The sequence below is a fragment of the Oryctolagus cuniculus genome, chromosome 14 (assembly GCF_051225735.1).
Source record: "Oryctolagus cuniculus isolate XC-2025 breed Fujian yellow rabbit chromosome 14, ASM5122573v1, whole genome shotgun sequence".
NCBI classification, from domain to species: domain Eukaryota; kingdom Metazoa; phylum Chordata; class Mammalia; order Lagomorpha; family Leporidae; genus Oryctolagus; species Oryctolagus cuniculus.
The window spans coordinates 31,039,231-31,056,861 of record NC_142880.1 but is presented as its reverse complement, the minus strand read 5'-3'; the positions used below and the strand labels follow the sequence as shown (position 1 = coordinate 31,056,861).

At 42.3% G+C, this 17,631-nt stretch overlaps 1 long non-coding RNA gene across 1 annotated transcript in view; it reads right to left on the bottom strand.

Annotated features, from left to right (window-relative positions):
• LOC103349561 (uncharacterized) overlaps positions 1 to 16,480 on the bottom strand; it is a 41,488-nt gene extending 25,008 nt beyond the window's left edge. Inside the window, exons 1-2 of the long non-coding RNA XR_016220598.1 lie at positions 16,407 to 16,480; positions 16,163 to 16,283 (exon numbers count right to left, since the gene is read on the bottom strand). This is a non-coding gene — a long non-coding RNA (uncharacterized LOC103349561). The remainder of the gene's footprint in view (positions 1 to 16,162; positions 16,284 to 16,406) is intronic.
• Between the last annotated feature and the right edge of the window lie 1,151 nt (positions 16,481 to 17,631).

The following is a 17,631-nucleotide window of genomic DNA, read 5'->3' as shown; positions in this document are numbered from 1 at the left end:
TTGAGTTGTAAATATAAAATGTAATTTATATTAATTATTTGCCCTTTTTAGCCATAAAGTATAACTTTTCAGAAGTAATAAGCATGTCATCTAAAGAAGTTGTACTTTATTCAAATCCACGCTCCTGCAATGATATAGGTGGTGGAGTCTAGAGTGCAACCTTGATAGAATGCACTGGAAACCAGACCTGTCATTAGTTGTCCTTGCATATTACCAGTTTCACTTCACTATAATTGCAGCTGAGAAAGCATTTATCTGGCAATAAAGAGCTTTTCATATGTTCTATGTGTCAGCGTTGTGTAGTTAGTCAGATCTATAATTAACTCCCCGTTATAATAAGCTTTGGGGAAGGATATGGGAGTACAGGTAATGAGATCATGATAGGTTGAAGCCCTGTGTCATTTTGTAGGCTTGTTTGGCACCAGCAAGAGAAAGCTGCCAGGTCAACACTGAGTGGAACACAGAATTACCTTTAATTTACAAGACTATTTAGAGATAAATCACTGTGATTTGACATACAGCGACCCTGCATCTGTGGAAATGGGAGCTCCTCACTTAGGAACTTCACTTTCAGTGTTGCAGCTGTGGTTTCCTGATGGAGCAGGTGAATCATTGAGATGGCTGCCTCTACTGAACAGTACACACATTTAAAGCAGAAATACCCTCAACATAAAACTAATTTAATTGGGCTAAAATAAAACTCTTTTTGACCTTGCCATCATTAACATCCTGTTGTAACCAAACGACCCAGATAACTTTGAATTCTTTGCTGGGTTCTATGAATTATTAAGTGGAGATTTGATAACTTGTCTAATTAATGATGCTCATTTTATTTTCTGGAGGGAATTTCTTTGTCTCTAATAATTATTAAACCTGTTGTAAAGCTTTTTTTCAAAAAAACTTGGAATTTAGATGAAAAATGTTTGTTTCTCATTAGCAAATGTTTAGAATAAGAGTAAAATAAGATCCATGTGGAACACAGCCCATAAAGAGCAAATTTCCCATTAGCATGGCTTCCGAACCGAGAGGAACCATACTGAAAAATATTCTCTTTGACAAAATGTAAATATTGAGATGGAATTACAGATTTATAAAAAAGATGTTCTTCTATGGATGGAAATATGAACATTTCACAATTTGAGGGTTGTTTAGGTCTCATGTCTGGAGACAATGTCTGAGACAAGATATTCTGTCTGAAAAAAGGCCTGAAACCATTTACTTTCTATGGGTAAAGGTGTTACCTCAACTCTCGTGTATGCAGCTGAATCCTTTAAGCCCAAGTTTGCTTCAAGGCCCTGCATAGATGCACATTAGTGATCAAGGAATTGCTTTTTCCTAGCCACTCTGATGTAGCATGATGATGTCCAGATATCTTCATACAAAGAAGGCTTGTCCAAAGAGAAACAAACATATATTCAAAGAGGAGCAAACAACTTTGCTCAAATCACTGGCCACCTTGTGATTTGTCATCCCTGACTGAACACATGCCACCACCTTTTTAACAGACAAGACAAAGTGATGGGAAGAATATACAAGGAATATTGATAATATTATTTTCTTTTCTGTACTGAAAAAGGAACATATATTTGCTCAGAGCAGATAATAGCATACTTTGATACTAAGCATATACATCCACAAAAAAAAGAACAGTAAGTGATAGCATTTGATCACTTCCCCAGTGCATGGGAAAGACTATGTAGTTACAGGTGATTCAGATGGGGAATGATTCACGTGGTCCATACTTAGAGTCATGGGAGTGTTACTATGTGAGACTACTATTGAGAGAAGTGGGGAAATGTGCCTTAACTCCAAGCAGCAAATTCAAAGATCGTGTATGGGCAAGAGTAAGCAAAGTATCTTCAGAAAACAATACTGAGATCTATGAATATTTTGAGTTGGTTAAAGAAAGGAACAGCTGGAAGAGTAATCAATACAAAATACGGAATGTCGATTTGTTCCTGCTGACATTAATACCCCCATTGGAAGATTATGAGTAAGGGAAAGTAAATCATGCATAAGTGCAAAGCTCTTTATTGGCTACATAAAGAAGGTCTCTGAAATTTTTAATTTATTACAAAACTACCCCACTGAAGCAAAGATCGAAATGTCACAGGAGGAAAGGCCGAGGAAGCATGGGGTTCTTGTCTTCATGGAAGAAAGAATTCAGGTGTGAGACAGAGAGTGGAGTTGTAAGGTAGGAAGTCAGAGATGAGCTTATGTGTGTGTAACAGGCCATATGTCCAGCATATGCATCTGCATCTCAAAGTCATCCCTACAATGTTTCAGGGGCAGCCCAGTATTTGCATCCTGCCCTGCCCCCTTCTATCTGATAACCTGCCAGGTGGAGGTCCCTGCCCCTTCTGCCTGACAAACCTTCCACAATCTCCCAGGTGCAGCCCAGTACCTGCATTTCAAACACCCTGCTCAGGATCCCCATTCTCTAGGGGGTCCTGCTCACCCTTCCTCTGAACCCAGGATGGCGCCAGCTAGGCTTCCTCCTGTCTGATACCTTCAGGGGAAAACTCAGATAGGAGCTTCTTAATATTTACAGCCATAAAATCCTTTGTTTCAGGAGAAGATGTGTGAAGACAAAGACCCATCTCCTTAAAAACCCCCAGCCTCAACCGGACTGCGCACTCAGCCCTCTGCCTCTCTGCTGAGCCGCCCACCTGCCTGGCCAGGTGTAATCTCTCCACTCAACCATGTAACCTCACTCCTTCCCCCCGCCCGAGCGACTGCACTCTCTCGCAGGTTCTGTCTGGAGAGGTGCCCAGACGTTCTTAACGGATGTCCCTACCCTAATAAACTTTGCTACTTTTTACTTTCCACTACTCTGTCTCATGCCTGAATTCTTTCTTGCACGAAGACAAGAACCCTGCATTTCTCCAGTAACACAGTGATAAGGCTTTATTGGGGATAGGGCATCTTTCAGAACGTCAGGACAGAAGGGACAGAGAGAGAGCGCCCAGTCACTCAGCAGAGAGGCAGAGGGCTGAGCGTGCAGTCCGTTTGGACTCCCTAGGTTTTTAAGGGAGTCTGTTTACCCACCTCCTCCTCTCCTCCAGGACAAAGGATGGGGAGTCCTAGCAGAAGCCTTTGTTGGGTGAAAATTAGCCAATTCCTCCCCAGATTTGCTGGCACCCAGGCAGAGTAGGGGGCTTCCCTTAGGGCATCTGAGAAGGTTTTATTGCCCCATGTGATCAGATAACCTATCTGGTCCTGAGGAGAGAATTCTCCTGGGAGCTTTCCTTGGGGAAGGGCTGGGACCACCTGGGGGTTCTCAGGGTCTGGGCAGGACTTCGAAGTGCAAGATGCTGGGCTTCTGGAGCTTCCGCAGTAGGTGCTGGGCTTCCGGCCTGTCACACACACACACACACATAGGCTCAATTAATTCTGACTGCCTATCTAACAACATCATTATCTGGATATTGTTGGGAAAACTAGAAATGAGCAAATAGCCTTTCAATATCCAGGAAAAGTCAAAAAATATCACAACACTATGGTTACCCAATTTACCTCGGGAAGCTCAGAATTTTCAGAATGGCCAAGTAGAAATGCGCAGCATCTGTCCGCTCCTCCACAGAGAAGAGCCAAAACAATATGGATTTTGAGGTGGGTGCCTGAGAGAGATCACCAGAAATTAGCAAGGGAGATGCAGAAAGCTGCAGAACAGGAAGACCTGGCATAACAGCATAGTGGGAGGAACAAAGTCAACTGATACCCAATGACCCCAGCTCCACAGCCAGGCGATATCTCCATCAGAAAGGATCAACAGGAGAGCCTCAGCAGAGTCCATCTGCATAAACAATTTATGCGGGCAACACCAGCTACAATGAGGGATCCTCACTCTCACAGGCCTGTAATTCAGTAAGGGAGTTATCTGGCATATGCTTTGCTTCAAAGAAAGAATGAGCATTGTCTGCCTCCCAACCACCCCAGCACAGGCTACAATAGTGTGGTGCCATCTTGAGAAAGGAATCACTCAGAACACGTACAGCCTTAGGAGACACTCATGTCTGAGTAGTCCATCCCTGGGGACCTATAGCATTCCATCACATTAGCTAAATGAATAAAGAATTCATAAAAATGAGTGCAAGGAAACTCATGAGATATGAGAGAATATAGTTTATTGAAATCAGGAAAACAGTGTGTGAAATTAATGAGAAACTCTGTAAAGATATAGAAATCTTGGGGGAAAAAAAAAACAAAAAGAAATCTAAAAAACAATGAACTTGTTAGTCAAACAAACAAAAAGCGAATACCTCAGACTGGATCAAATGGAAAATAAAAAAGAATATCTGAATTTGAATTTGAAGACAGGTTTTATGGAAAACCGTAGTCAAAAAAAAATCATGAAGACAGACAGTAAGACCCTTGGGACATCATTAGATGAACAAATGTTTGAATTTTAGGCATCCCAGTTGCAAAGAAAATGGGAAAGACATAGAAAACATAGTGAAATAAGAATTGAAAACTTCTTCAATCTTGGGAATAATGTGGACATCCAGATTATTTTAGTCAAAAGTCAAAAGCATAACACAAAGAGAAAATTCTAAAAACTGTAAGAGAAAAGCAACAAGTCACATTTAAGGGAAACCCCATTAGACTAATAACATATTTTTCATCAGAAATCTTACAGGCTAGGAGTAAATGAAATGCTAAATTCTGAGTTCTGAAGGAAAAGACTGGAAACCAAGGCCATTTTACCCAGCAAAGTTATTCTTCATAAATGAAAGAGAAATAAAGTCTTTCAAATACAAGTAAAAACTGAAGGAATTAACCACTACCAGTCTGGTCGTACAAGGTATGATTAAGGAAGCCCTACATCAGGAAGCAAAAGAAAGATAACTATCAACACAAAAGTATAAAATCCACAAAAATGAAATAGAAAAGAAACAAAATTTGTCAATACAGTAACACACCGAACCATAAAGATGAGCAGTGAGAGAGGAAGAAAACATAGAATATTCAAAATATTCAGACGAAGCTCCTGGCTCCTGGCTTCGAATCGGCCCAGCTCTGGCCATTGTGGTCATTTGGGGAGTGAACCAGCAGATGAAAGACCTCTCTCTCTGTGTCTCTACCTCTTTCTGTAACCCTATCTTTCAAATAAATAAAATAAATATTTAAAAAATAGCGAAATATACGATAGACCAAATATAACTGTCTAACCAACATTTACGGATTATTTCATTCAGCAGCTGCAGAATATGCAGTTTTTATAAACTCTCAGAACATTCTCTAGGACAGACCTTATATAACTCTACAAAACAAGTCTCACAAAGTCTTAAAAAGTCAAAAGCATATCATGTGGCTTTTTTTCTGACAACAATAAAAAGAAACAAAAGAAACTTTGAAAATTGAGGAAATACATGGAGCCTGAACAACATGATTCTTAATAGGAAATGGACCACTGAAGTAATAAAAAATGAGGGGCCGGTGCTGTGGTACAGCGGGTTAATGCCCTGGCCTGAAGCGCCAGCATCCCATATGGGTGCCAGTTCGAGACCCGGCTGCTCCACTTCCGATCCAGCTCTCTGCTATGCCCTGGGAAAGCAGTAGAAGAGGGACCAAGTCCTTGGGCCTTTGCACCCATGTGGGAGACCCAGAAGAAGCTCCTGGCTCCTGGCTTCGGATTGGCACGGCTCCGGCCATTGCAGCCAGTTGGGGAGTGAACCAGCAGATGGAAGACCTCCCTCTCTCTTGCTGCCTCTCCTTCTCTCTCTGTATAACTCTGACTTTTGAATAAATAAATAAATCTTTTTAAAAAATCAAAAATGAAATTTAAAAATGCTTGAAACGAATGAAAATGGAAACACAATATTCCAAAACTTAATGGGAAACAGCAAAAAAAAAAAAAAAAGCTACAAGTTGATAGCAATAAATGCCTACTTCAAAAAATATAAAGTTGCAAATAATCAATCTAATAATTAATTTCAAGAAACTATAAAAGCAAGAACAAAAATACAAAATCAGTAGAGGAAAGAAAGAATAAATTGCAGAGCAGATATAAGTAGGGAAAAATACAGAAAAGATCAATAAGAAGAATTGGTCTTTTGAAAATCTAAACAAAACTGACAAATTTTTAGGTAGACCAAACCAGAAAAACAGAGACAAGAACCAAATAAATAAAATCAGAGATGAAAAAGGAAATATTGTAACTGATACCACAGAAATATAAAAGATAATTATGGAATATTATAAGCAAGTATGTATCCAAAAATTGGAAGTCATATGGCCGGTGGTTAAGATGCCAGTGATGTCTGCATTCCATAACAAAACGTATGGATTTTTATTCCTGGCTCTGCTCCTGATTCCAGCTTCTTGCTAATGTCCACCATGGGAGGCAGCAGATCATGGCCAACTAATTGGGTTCTTGTCACTCATGTGGGAGACATGGATCCAATTCCCAGCTCCTGTTTTTGTTCTGACCTGGCCCTGGCAACTGCAGACATTTGGTGAGTGAACCAGCAGATGAGAACACTCACTCTCCCTCTCTCTCTTCTCAAGTTAGTGAATAAAAAATATTTTAAAAAGTTGGAAAACCTGGGGGCCCATGCTGTGTCACACTGGGTTAAGCCACCTCCTACCATATGACACTCTTTTGAGTCCCAGCTGTTCCACTTCTGATCCAGTTACCTGCTGATGTACTGGGAAAGCAAAATAAGATGGCCCAATTGTTTGGGTCCATGCCACCCATGTGGGAGACCTGGATGGAGTTCCAGGCTCCTGGTTTTGATGTGGCCCAGCCTCAGCCATTGTGGCCATTGGGAAGGTGAACCAGCAGAAAGAAGATCTCTCTCTCTCTCTCTATCTCTCTCTCTCTTTCTCCCTGGATGTATGTGTGTCCCTCTCTCTGTAACTCTGTCTTTCGAAGAAATACATAAATCTGTTTTAAAAATTGGAAAATATAGAAAAATGGATAAATTCTGGGCACATACAAGCTGCCAAAATTGAATCTTGAAGACATAGAAAACCTGAACAGATCAATAACAAGAAGTGAGATTGAATCAATAATAAGTCTCCCAACGAAGAAAAGACTAAAATTGAATAGCTGCTTTACAGAGTTCTACCAAGCTTTTTAAGGAAGAACTAAAAGCAATTCTACTCAAACTATTCCAAAAAATTGGAAAAGAGTGAAATCTTCTAACCTCATTCTATGAGACCATCATTTTCCTGATACTAAAACCCAAAACAACACAACAACAACAAAAAGGAAATTATGAACCAATATCCCTGGGGAACATAAATGTCAAAATTCTCAATAAAATACTGACAAACTGAATCCAACAACACATCAAAAAGATCATTAACCACAATCAAGGTGGATTTATCCCAGGGATGCAATAATGGTTCAATGGATATAAATCAATAAATGTAATAAATCACATCAATAGAATGAAAGATAAATATCATGTGATCATCTCAATAGACATAGAAAAGGCATTTGATAAAATTCACCACCCATTCATTACTAAAAACCTGAACAAATTTAGTGTAAAAAAGAACATTCCACAACACAATAAAGTCTATATATGACATGCAAACAAGACCATACTGAATGGGGAAAAGTTAAAAGCATTTCCTCCAAGATGTAGAACCATGCAAAGATACACATTCTCCCCATTCTTATTCAATGTAGTACTGAAAGACTTCACCAACCCATCTAGGCTCTTAGAAAAAGAAATTAAAGGCAAAGAAACAAGAAAAGCAGAAGTTAAGATATTCCTGACAATGATACTACATACAGAAGCGATTATGATTCCACATATAGAAATGCATTGACTCCACCAAAAAAAAAATACTATAATGTATAAACAAACAAAAGTTTTCAGGATACAAAATAAACATACAAGAATCAGTAGCACTTCTTATACTATTAACAAACTCATTGAAAATTATAAAGGCAGTCCCAGTCACAATAGCTACAAAAGAAATCAAATATCTAGGAAACAATTTAACTAAGGATGTGAAAGGGCTTTACAATAAAAATTATAAACACTCATAAAAAAAACTGAAGAAAACACAAAATTGCAAAAATATGTGTTCATGATTAGAAGAATTAATATTGTTAAAATGTCAGTACTACCCAAAGGAATTTACAGATTTAATACAATTCTTGTCAAAATACCAATAACATTCTTCACATAGCAGAAAAAACAATTCATATGGAAGCAGAACAGACCCCTAATAGCCAACACAATCTTGAGTAAAAAGGGATAAAACTGGAGCAATCACATCTAAGGACCTTCCACTATCCCCACCTCCAAGCTGCCACAATTAGGTCAAGCCTCCATCATTAATCCACCAAACACATTTTAGAATCACATAATTAGAATTAGGACATCAGAGTTTTGGGGAGCCAATTGCTTTTTAATCCATTACATGATGTCCCTGGGTCCCCAAAACACATGTCCTTCCCACATACAATAGACAATCAATTCCATTCTCCAAAGTCTAAGCTCAGTCCAACAGTAATTTAAAAGTCCACAGTCCATAGTTTCAGAGACTGAAGGCAAACTCTCTTAGCTGTGAAGCAGTAAAATCAAAAACAAGTTGCATACTCCAAGATATAATTGTGAAGCAGGCAAAGGTATGTATTTTCATTCCAAAGAGGGGAGACAAGGAATAGAAAGAATTAATTGGCCCAAAGCAAGACAAAAGGGCAAGCTTCAAGTCCCATAGTTCCATGTCTGGCATCCTCACATTGCATTGGAGACTGGACTTCCAACAGGCAGCATCTCCCCTACAGCTTTGCTGGTCGTAGTCCATGTTTCCGTTCTCACAGATGGGAGGTCTCCTCTCTAGCTTCACCAGGCACTAACCTAATGGAAGCTCCTTGCAGTGACTCCACCCATTGAATTTGTTAGGTAGGAAGTTAAAAATGAGCCTTTGTGTGTGAGAAGGGCCTGAAGACCAGCACCTACAGCAGAAGCTCTAGAAGCCCAGCATCTTGCACTTCAAAGTCCTGCTCAGATCCTGGTAACCTTCCAGGAGGTCCGAGCCCTTCCCCCAGGGAAACCTCCCAGGAGAATTCTCTCTGATAACGTGGGGCAATAAAACCTTCACAGATGCCCTAAGGGAAGTCCCTCTGCCTGTACCAGCAAATCTGGGGAGGAGTTTGCTAATTTTCACCCAACAAAACCTTTCTCCAGGGCTCCCCATCCTTTGTCCTGGAGGAAAGGGGGAGGGGACAAAGAGACTCCCTTCAAAACAGGGAGTCTAAGCAAAGACTTCAGGCTCTGTCCTCTGCTCTCTGCTGAGCTGCCCGCCTGGCCTGCCCAGGTATATTCTCTCCATTCAACATGTAACCTCAGATCAAGTGACTGGACACTTTCTATCTGTCCATTCCATTCTGATGGATGCTCTATCCCCAATAAAACCTTATTACTTTGCTCTGTGTCTCAAGCCTGAATTCTTTCTTGCATTTATATAAGAATCCCATGGCTTCCATGGCTTCCACGGCTTTTTCTCCAGTGACAAATTCATCTCTCTCTGGGCCCTCTGATTGTCCAAAACATCTTTTCATATCTAGATGGAGGGGCTGGCACCGTGGCACAGCATGTTAATGCCCTGGCCTGAAGCGCCAGCATCCCATATGGGCGCAAGTTCGAGTCCCAGCTGCTCCACTTCCAATCCAGCTCTCTGCTATGGCCTGGGATAGCAGTAGAGGATGGCCCAAGCCCTTAGGCCGCTGCACCCCAGTGGGAGACCCAGATGAAGCTCCTGGCTCCTGACTTCAGATCGGTGCAGCTCCAGCTATTGCAGCCAACTGGGGAGTGAACCATCAGATGGAGGACGTCTCTCTCTGCCTCTCCTCTCCGTGTAACTCTGATGTTCAAATAAATAAATAAATCTAAAAAAAAGAAAAATCTAGATGGAAGCCTCCATGCCTCTGCAGTCCTGTTGGTCTTTGCCCGCATGGCTGCTCCCTGAGGCTGCACACTGACATCTGTGGCTTTCCCAAGCTGGCCTGCTACAGTGCTGGCAGCTATTCTTGGTGGAAGTCTCACAGGAAGTCAGAAATTGAGCCTATGTGTGTCTGAGACAGGCCTGAAGACCAGCACCTACTGCAGAAGCTCCAGAAACCCAGCATTTTGCACTTCAAAGTCCTGCCCAGACCCTGATAACCCCCCAGGTGGTCCCAGCCCTTCCCTCAAGAAAAGCACCCAGGAGAATTCTCTCTCCTCAGGACCAAATGGGTTACCTGACCACATGGGGCAATAAAACCTTCTCAGATGCCTTAAGCAAAGCCCCCCTACTCTGCCTGGTGCCAGCAAATCTGGGGAGGAATTTGCCAGGACTCCCCATCCTTTGTCCTGGAGGAGAGGAGGAGGTGGGTAAACAGACTCCCTTAAAAACCTAGGGAGTCCAAACGGACTGCACGCTCAGCCCTCTGCCTCTCTGCTGAGCCACCTGCCTGGCCTGCCCAGGTGTACTCTCTCCATTCAACCATGTAACTTCACTCTCCCCCAGTCTGAGTGACTGGGTGCTCTCTCTCTGACTCATCTGTTCTGACGTTCTGACAGATGCCCTGACCCAATAATGCATTATCACTCCGCTCTCGCGCGCGCGAACCCCACGGCTTCCACGGCCTTCCCTCCAGTACCAACATCACTGGCATCTCTGCTGTTTTGGGGTATCCCCTGCAGCGCCACTCTCATGAGATATACTACACATATCTCCATGAAGGCGCCCCATCCCCACAGCATCACTCTGCCTGGGACTGCAGGCTTTCCTTTGAAATCCCAATGGAAGCTCCCATTGTTGCAGATTTTTTCTCCCCTCCAGACACTTTATCTAGCAATCATGAAGAATGAGGCCCGTGGACAACAAAGAGGGAACAACATGAAGGAAGTTTATTGAGTTAAAGAGAAAGCTTCCAGCATTCCTGAAAGAAGTTGCCAATGAACATGTTGTGTCTAGGGGTTTTTATTTATTTTTTTTTAAAGATGTATGTATTTATTTGAAAGGTAGAGTTAAAAAGAGAGACAGAAAAAGAGACAGAGAGAGATCTTCCATCCACTGGTTCACTCCCCAAACAGCTTCAATGGTTAGGGCTGTGCCAAGTGGAAGCCAAGAGCCAGGAGCTGTAAGGGTCTCTGGCTTGGGTACAGGGGCCCAAGGCCTTGAGCCATTTTCCACTGCTTTCCCAGGTGCATTAGCAAGTAACTGGATAGGAAGTGGAGCAGCTTCACCTGCTGCACCCAGGGCAGGGCCCTGTTTTTATGTTTTCAATGGGGGAACTTACCCTGATTGATGGCTATATATGTCAGTAAGATGAAAATCTTCAGTGGCCACTCAGGGAGCAGCTGCCAGAATCCCCTTTTTGCATAGATACGCTAACCAAGTGAGGACTGAAGTGTTCATTGTAAGTCACCGGAGGTCAGAGCCAGGGTAACTCATTTGCTACAGAGAAAGCTGGTGCTCAGGCAGGTCCTTGGTGGTCGGAACTCTGGGTTGATTAACATCATCTACAACTGCAGGATCCTTCCTCGCAGACCCCCTATCCCTCTCTGTCTGCCTGCATCAAGAATCTGTCTGTCTCCACTCTTTATCACCATGACGCCATAACTTGAGTTTTGCAGGCCTGTAAAGCTAGCACCACATGGACAAGGTCAAGGTCTGCCACCAGTAAGAGGCAGACTTGGACCCAGCCAACCAAAATCCAGAGCTGGTGCAGAGTGAGCAGGGTGCCCTGGGGCTCCTTCTTTGAAGTAAAGTTGCACTTCCTGGAGGGGCCTCTGATGACAGGAGCAGCCTTGAAGACATGCGGGATGCCTTCAGGGTCTTTCTCACATTGGCTCATTACACATGGCTTCCTTTTGCCTGAGCTTAGATCTTTAGCAAACAGTTTCTCTATGGCATTTTCCTGTCCCAAACACACAGCTTTGTCTTCATTCAGTCTATGATCAGGCTGCAAATTCTCCAAATCCTTTTACTCTGTCCTTTTTACCCCTGGTTCTCACTGTAAATGTATTAAGAGCAGCCATCAACACCCAGGGTAGCTGGAACACTTGGCTGCCTTGACATCTCCTCTGCCAAACAACCCAGTCCACCATCTTTAAGTCCGATGCACTGTCCCAGGGCAGAGACACAAAACAGCCAGGTTCCTTGGTCCAGTTCAGCGGAAGTGCTCCTTGGTCCAATTCCCAATAGGATTCTCATTTCCATCTGAAACCTACCCGCAATCCTTATCCTCTATATTTCCAACAGCATTCTAGTCTTCAGAGCCCCATCAAAACTGCCCATAATACTCAGCTTATTGCTTTCTAGGCTTCCCCAGGCTCCACTCCAAACTCTTCCAAGCTTCCCCAGTATACCAATTCCAAAGGCTCCCCCACATCTTCCGGTGTGGTTAATACTAACAATGCGACGTCTCAGTACCAATTTTCTGCATGAGTCCATTGTCATTACCTTAACTAAAATACCCAAGAGAAGCTTCTTAGGAAAGAAATGGTTTATTTCACTTTACAGTTTGAGGTTACAGTTCAGGATAGGTGGGCCCATAGTTTGGCTTCCATGAAGGCTGATCATGGTGGTGCAGAGGTTCCACTCACATGGTAAGCTAGGAAAGAGAGAGAAAAAAAAATCTAGCCTGAACTCAAGTTCAAAATAATAAACACTTTGGAGGCCAGAGCTGTGGTGCAGCGGGTTGAAGCCCTGGCCTGAAGCGCCAGCATCCCATATGGGCACCAGTTTTAGTCCTGGATGCTCCTCTTCTGATCCAGCTCTCTGCTGTGGCCTGGGATAGCAGTAGAAGATGGCCCAAGTCCTTGGGGCCCTGTACCCGTGTGGGAGACCCAGAAGAGGCTCCTGGCTCCTGGCTTCGAGTCTGCGCAGCTCTGGCCATGGCAGCCATCTGGGGAGTGAGCCAGTGGCTGGAAGACCTCCCTCTCTGTCTCTACCACTCTCTGTAACTCCGTCTTTTAAAATAATAAATCTTTTTAAAAATAATAACAATAATAATAATAAACACTTTGACAAGAATCACCCACTGATGGCACACCCACACTGACCTAAAGACTTCCCACCAGCTTCATCTCCTAGCTACCACCATTAGATCACATGTCCACCCTTAATCCATCAACTATTAGCATTAAGACATCAGAGTTTAATGATCTCCATGAGTTATGGGGAGAAAGTCCTGCTGTACCCATAACAGAAACAGATTAGAGATTCCAGAAATAAACCCTTGTATCGACAGCCAGCTGATCTTTCACAAAGGCACCAAAACCATAAATTGCAGAAAAACATTCTTTTCTATCAATGAGGTGTGGAAAATAGGATATCCACGTGCAAAAAGTTCAAACTTGACCCCTTCCTCTTACACTCTATAAAAATCCACTCAAGGGAGTTAGTGTTCTGGTGTAGTGGGATAAGCCTCTGCCTGAGGCACCGGCATCCCATATGGGTGTGGGTTCATGTCCCGGCTGCTCCTCTTCCAATCCAGCTCTCTGTTAATGGCCTGGGAAAGCAGTGGAAGGTGGCCCAAGCACTTGGGTTCCTGCACCCACATGAGCGATCCAGAAGAAGCTCCTGGCCCCTGGCTTCAAATCAGCCCAGCTCTGGCCGCTGAGGCCATTTAGGGAGTGAACTAGTGGATGGAAGACCTCTCTCTCTCTCTCTCTCTCTCTCTCTCTCTGTGTGTGTGTGTGTGTGTGTGTGTCTTCCTCTCTCTGTAACTCTGCCTCTCAAATAAATAAATAAATCTTTTTTTAAAATTTAGTCAAAATGGATCAAAGACCTAAATGTAAGATACGAAACTGCTAGGAATAAACTCAGAGGAAACACTTCAACATATTGATATTGTCAATGAATTTTTTGGATAAATCTCCAAAGTACAGACAACAGAAGCAACCATGGACAAATGAATGTATATCAAACTAAGAAGCTTCAGAACAGCAAAGGAAACAATCAGCAGAGTGAAAAGACAACCTGCAGAGTGGGAGAAAATGTTTGCAAATTAATTATGTGATAAAAGGTTAATGACCAGAATATATAAGGAACTCAAAAAAATTAATAGCAAAGAATTAAAAAATAAAAATAAGACACCCTCAAACAAATAATTCAGTTAACAATGGACAATACAGATATTTATATAAATAAAGGCATTTCTCAAAAAAAGAGGACATACAAATGACCAGCAAGTCGTTAAAACACATTCAATACCACCAGCCATTGGGAAATGCAAATCAAAGGCACAATGAGCTATCACCTCACCCCAGTTAGAGTGACGATTACTAAAAAGACAAAAAATAGGCAAATACTGGCAAGGATGTGAAGAAAAGGGAAGCACTGTTGGTAGCAATGCAAACAGTACAGCAAATAGCTAATAATAGATCTACTATAGGACCTAACCATCCCACTTCTGGGTATATATCTGAAGGAAATGAAGTATGAAAGAGACACTTATAGTCCCATGTTTTTTGCTGCACTAGTCACAATAGACAAGGTATGGAATCCACCTAGGGGTCTGTCAGTGCATGGATGGATAAAGACAGTGAGGTATATGCACACAATAGAATATTATTCAACCATTAAAAAGAATGATATCTCCTCATTTGTGGCAAGAGAGATGGACTGGAGGACATTGTATCATTAGATAAAGTAGAATAAATCAGATACAGAATGACCAATATATAGATTCTCTCTCATATGTGGAAGCTAAAAAGGAAAAGTCAACCTAATATGGAATTGTGATTACTGGATAATGGGTATCAAAAACTCTAAGACAGGAGGCCTAAGTTCTGGCATTCTACAGCACTGTGCGATGACTATAGTTCACAAGAGCCTATCATGTGTTTTATAATTAATAGAAAAGGGCCGGCACCGTGGCTCACTTGGTTAATCCTCCGCCTGCGGCGCCAGCATCCCATATAGGTGCCAGGTTCTAGTCCCGGTTGCCCCTCTTCCAGGCCAGCTCTCTGCTGTGGCCCGGGAGTGCAGTGGAGGATTGCCCAAGTGCTTGGGTCCTGCACCCCATGGGAGACCAGGAGAAGCACCTGGCTCCTGGCTTCGGATTGGCGTAGTTCTGGCCGTGGCGGCCATTTGGGGGGTGAACCAACGGAAGGAAGACCTTTCTCTCTGTCTCTCTCTCTCTCTCTCTCACTGTCTAACTCTGTCAAATAAAAAAAATTTTTAAAAATTTTTTAAATGATTAATAGAAGATCGGAGCTCCCAATCTTCAAACAGAGACTAACAGGAAGAGGAAAACATTACTTACCTGCTTTGATAAGTACACTTCATATATTTTATTGCACTATACAGGGTGCTCCCATAAATAGATATAATTGTTTTGTTAGAAAAAATATTTTTAATGTTTAAGGAGATAGAATTTTTAACTAATCTGATTGAAGCATCCCACATTGAATACATGTGTTGAATTATCACATGATACCCCATAAATATGTGTAATTAAGATAATTCTGAAATAAAATAAAGAGAAAACTCTCTCTCTCTCACTCATAGCCTGTTCAGTCTTTAGAGGAAATTCGGTTGTCCTCTCCATTGCAGAGAGAAGTAAGAAATTAAAAGGAGCAACTTCTAGATGCAGACATTCTGGCAGTTGTACCATGCCACAGATAAAAGTCTGATAATGAACAGGAAGACAAAAAATATTAAGAGCAGCCATCAAATGAGAGGTGTCGCTAATCGTTTCCTTGAAACTGGGATCAATTATCTCAGTTTAAAAAACTTCATTAAATTATTTTAATACTATACTGCCATCCTCTAATAATTTTGTTCTTGTGACAGGAACTCATGCTGTATAATGCTATCCAAAAGTGAATAGCTTAAAAGCTTGCCAAAGGCCAACCTTTCTCTGATTTCCCAATCTCTGGTGTTACACCCTTTTTCTTAGTTTCTCATTATATGATGTGTTCGTACTTACCCTAGACGTACATATTTGCTTCAAGAGGGCTGAACGAAAGTTATTGTACAACCACAATATCTTCCTTGTAATGCTGTAATCACATTCTTTGCAAGGAAATAGCAAACTTTTAAATAGCAATGTTTAAAGGCATATGTGGCCTAAGAAAACATCTTTTTTCACCGGGCACTTTTCTTGCCAACACAGTTCTCTTCTCATTGATTTCATATCATACAAACTGGACCAAGTCAACACATAAAAATGCAAATTGCTTCAAGGCTGAATACAGACCTGATACAGTAGTCATATTTTGTTGCTTTCCTATATTCACCATTAACCCTCAAGAAACGGAGAACACACGAAAGTCTCATGCAGAGTCCTGCACCCTGACCTTGGGCATCACCAAATGCACCTGGAGAAACAGATGAGGAGGGTATCGAGGTGTGAGAATCTTCGGGGTTCCCTCCTGGGAACAAGTGTGGTGCTTAAAGTTGACAAGGAACAATAATCACGACCAATGCATCTCAGTACTTACTCCCTCCCACTGCGAGGTGACTCTGAGGGCATTTTGAGTCTCTGTGGACATCTTCCTTATGGGGAACTCACCTGTGATGAGGGAGACAAGAGTGAGCTGAAAAATATCAGTAGGCTCTCTGAGTCCTATCAATGCAACAGAAAAGTGTGGCAATCAGAGATAACGTGGACACGTGGACAGAGGCAACCATTAGCATAAAGGGTAGAGACCTTGCTACCAAAGCACGCTGTCACCTCACAGTCCAGAGCCCAGATTCACCTGGGCAAGGCTCCTAAGTGGAAGTCACTGCGAGCCATGAATGCAGCAGACTAGGGAGTTTTGCAAGCACACAGAGAACAGCGTCGTCAGCAGGAATATGAGAGTATTTCGAAATGTTTGCAGAGAAATGGAATTCATAGATAATGCAATTTTACATGAATTTTTGGAAGGAGCCTCCTATCTTTGAATGCCAAGAACGCCGTGGGGTGATGAATGTGAAATGCTTCAGTGTTCTCCTGCACACACAAGTTGTTCTCATTGGATTCAATTTGTCACGCTATAAAGGATTCCATTCATTAAAAGTTGCAATCACCTCGTTCAGAAAGTCTCCTACTTATAAATATATCCTATTAAGAGGCTTCATTTGTCAGTCAGTGCTTTAAAAGGTGGAGCCCATTTTCCCATTGAAAAGTGGCTGTAACTGGTGATTGGGATCCAGACTAGCTATGAGTATTAATCAAGTAACTTGAATTTTCTGGGTACAGAGCCTAGCACATTGTAAATATTTAATAGATAGTAGATGCTATTATTGGTTATAATATGATAAGCATAAACAAAATAATCAAAATTGTTTGTAATAAAAAAGTAGGAATAAGCTAATGGGCACTTAGAAAAGTGACAGACAGGGACACTCAGGGAGATATTATAAAAAACTAACTCGTGGGGCTGGTGTTGTGGCCTAGTGGGTAAAGCTAACACCTGTGACTCTAGCATCCCATAGGCGCACCAGTTCATGTGTTGGCTGCTCCACTTCTGATCCAGCTCTCTGCTGATGGATTGGGAATGGCTGCAGAGGATGACCCAGGTACTTGAGGTTCTGCACCCATATGGGAGATCTGGAGGAAGTTCCTGACTCCTGGCTCCTGGCTCCTGGCTCCTGGCTCCTGGCTCCTGGCTTCTGGCTTCTGGCTCCTGGCTTTGGCCTGGCCCAGCCTTGACCATCTGTGGCCATTTTGGAGGTGGACTG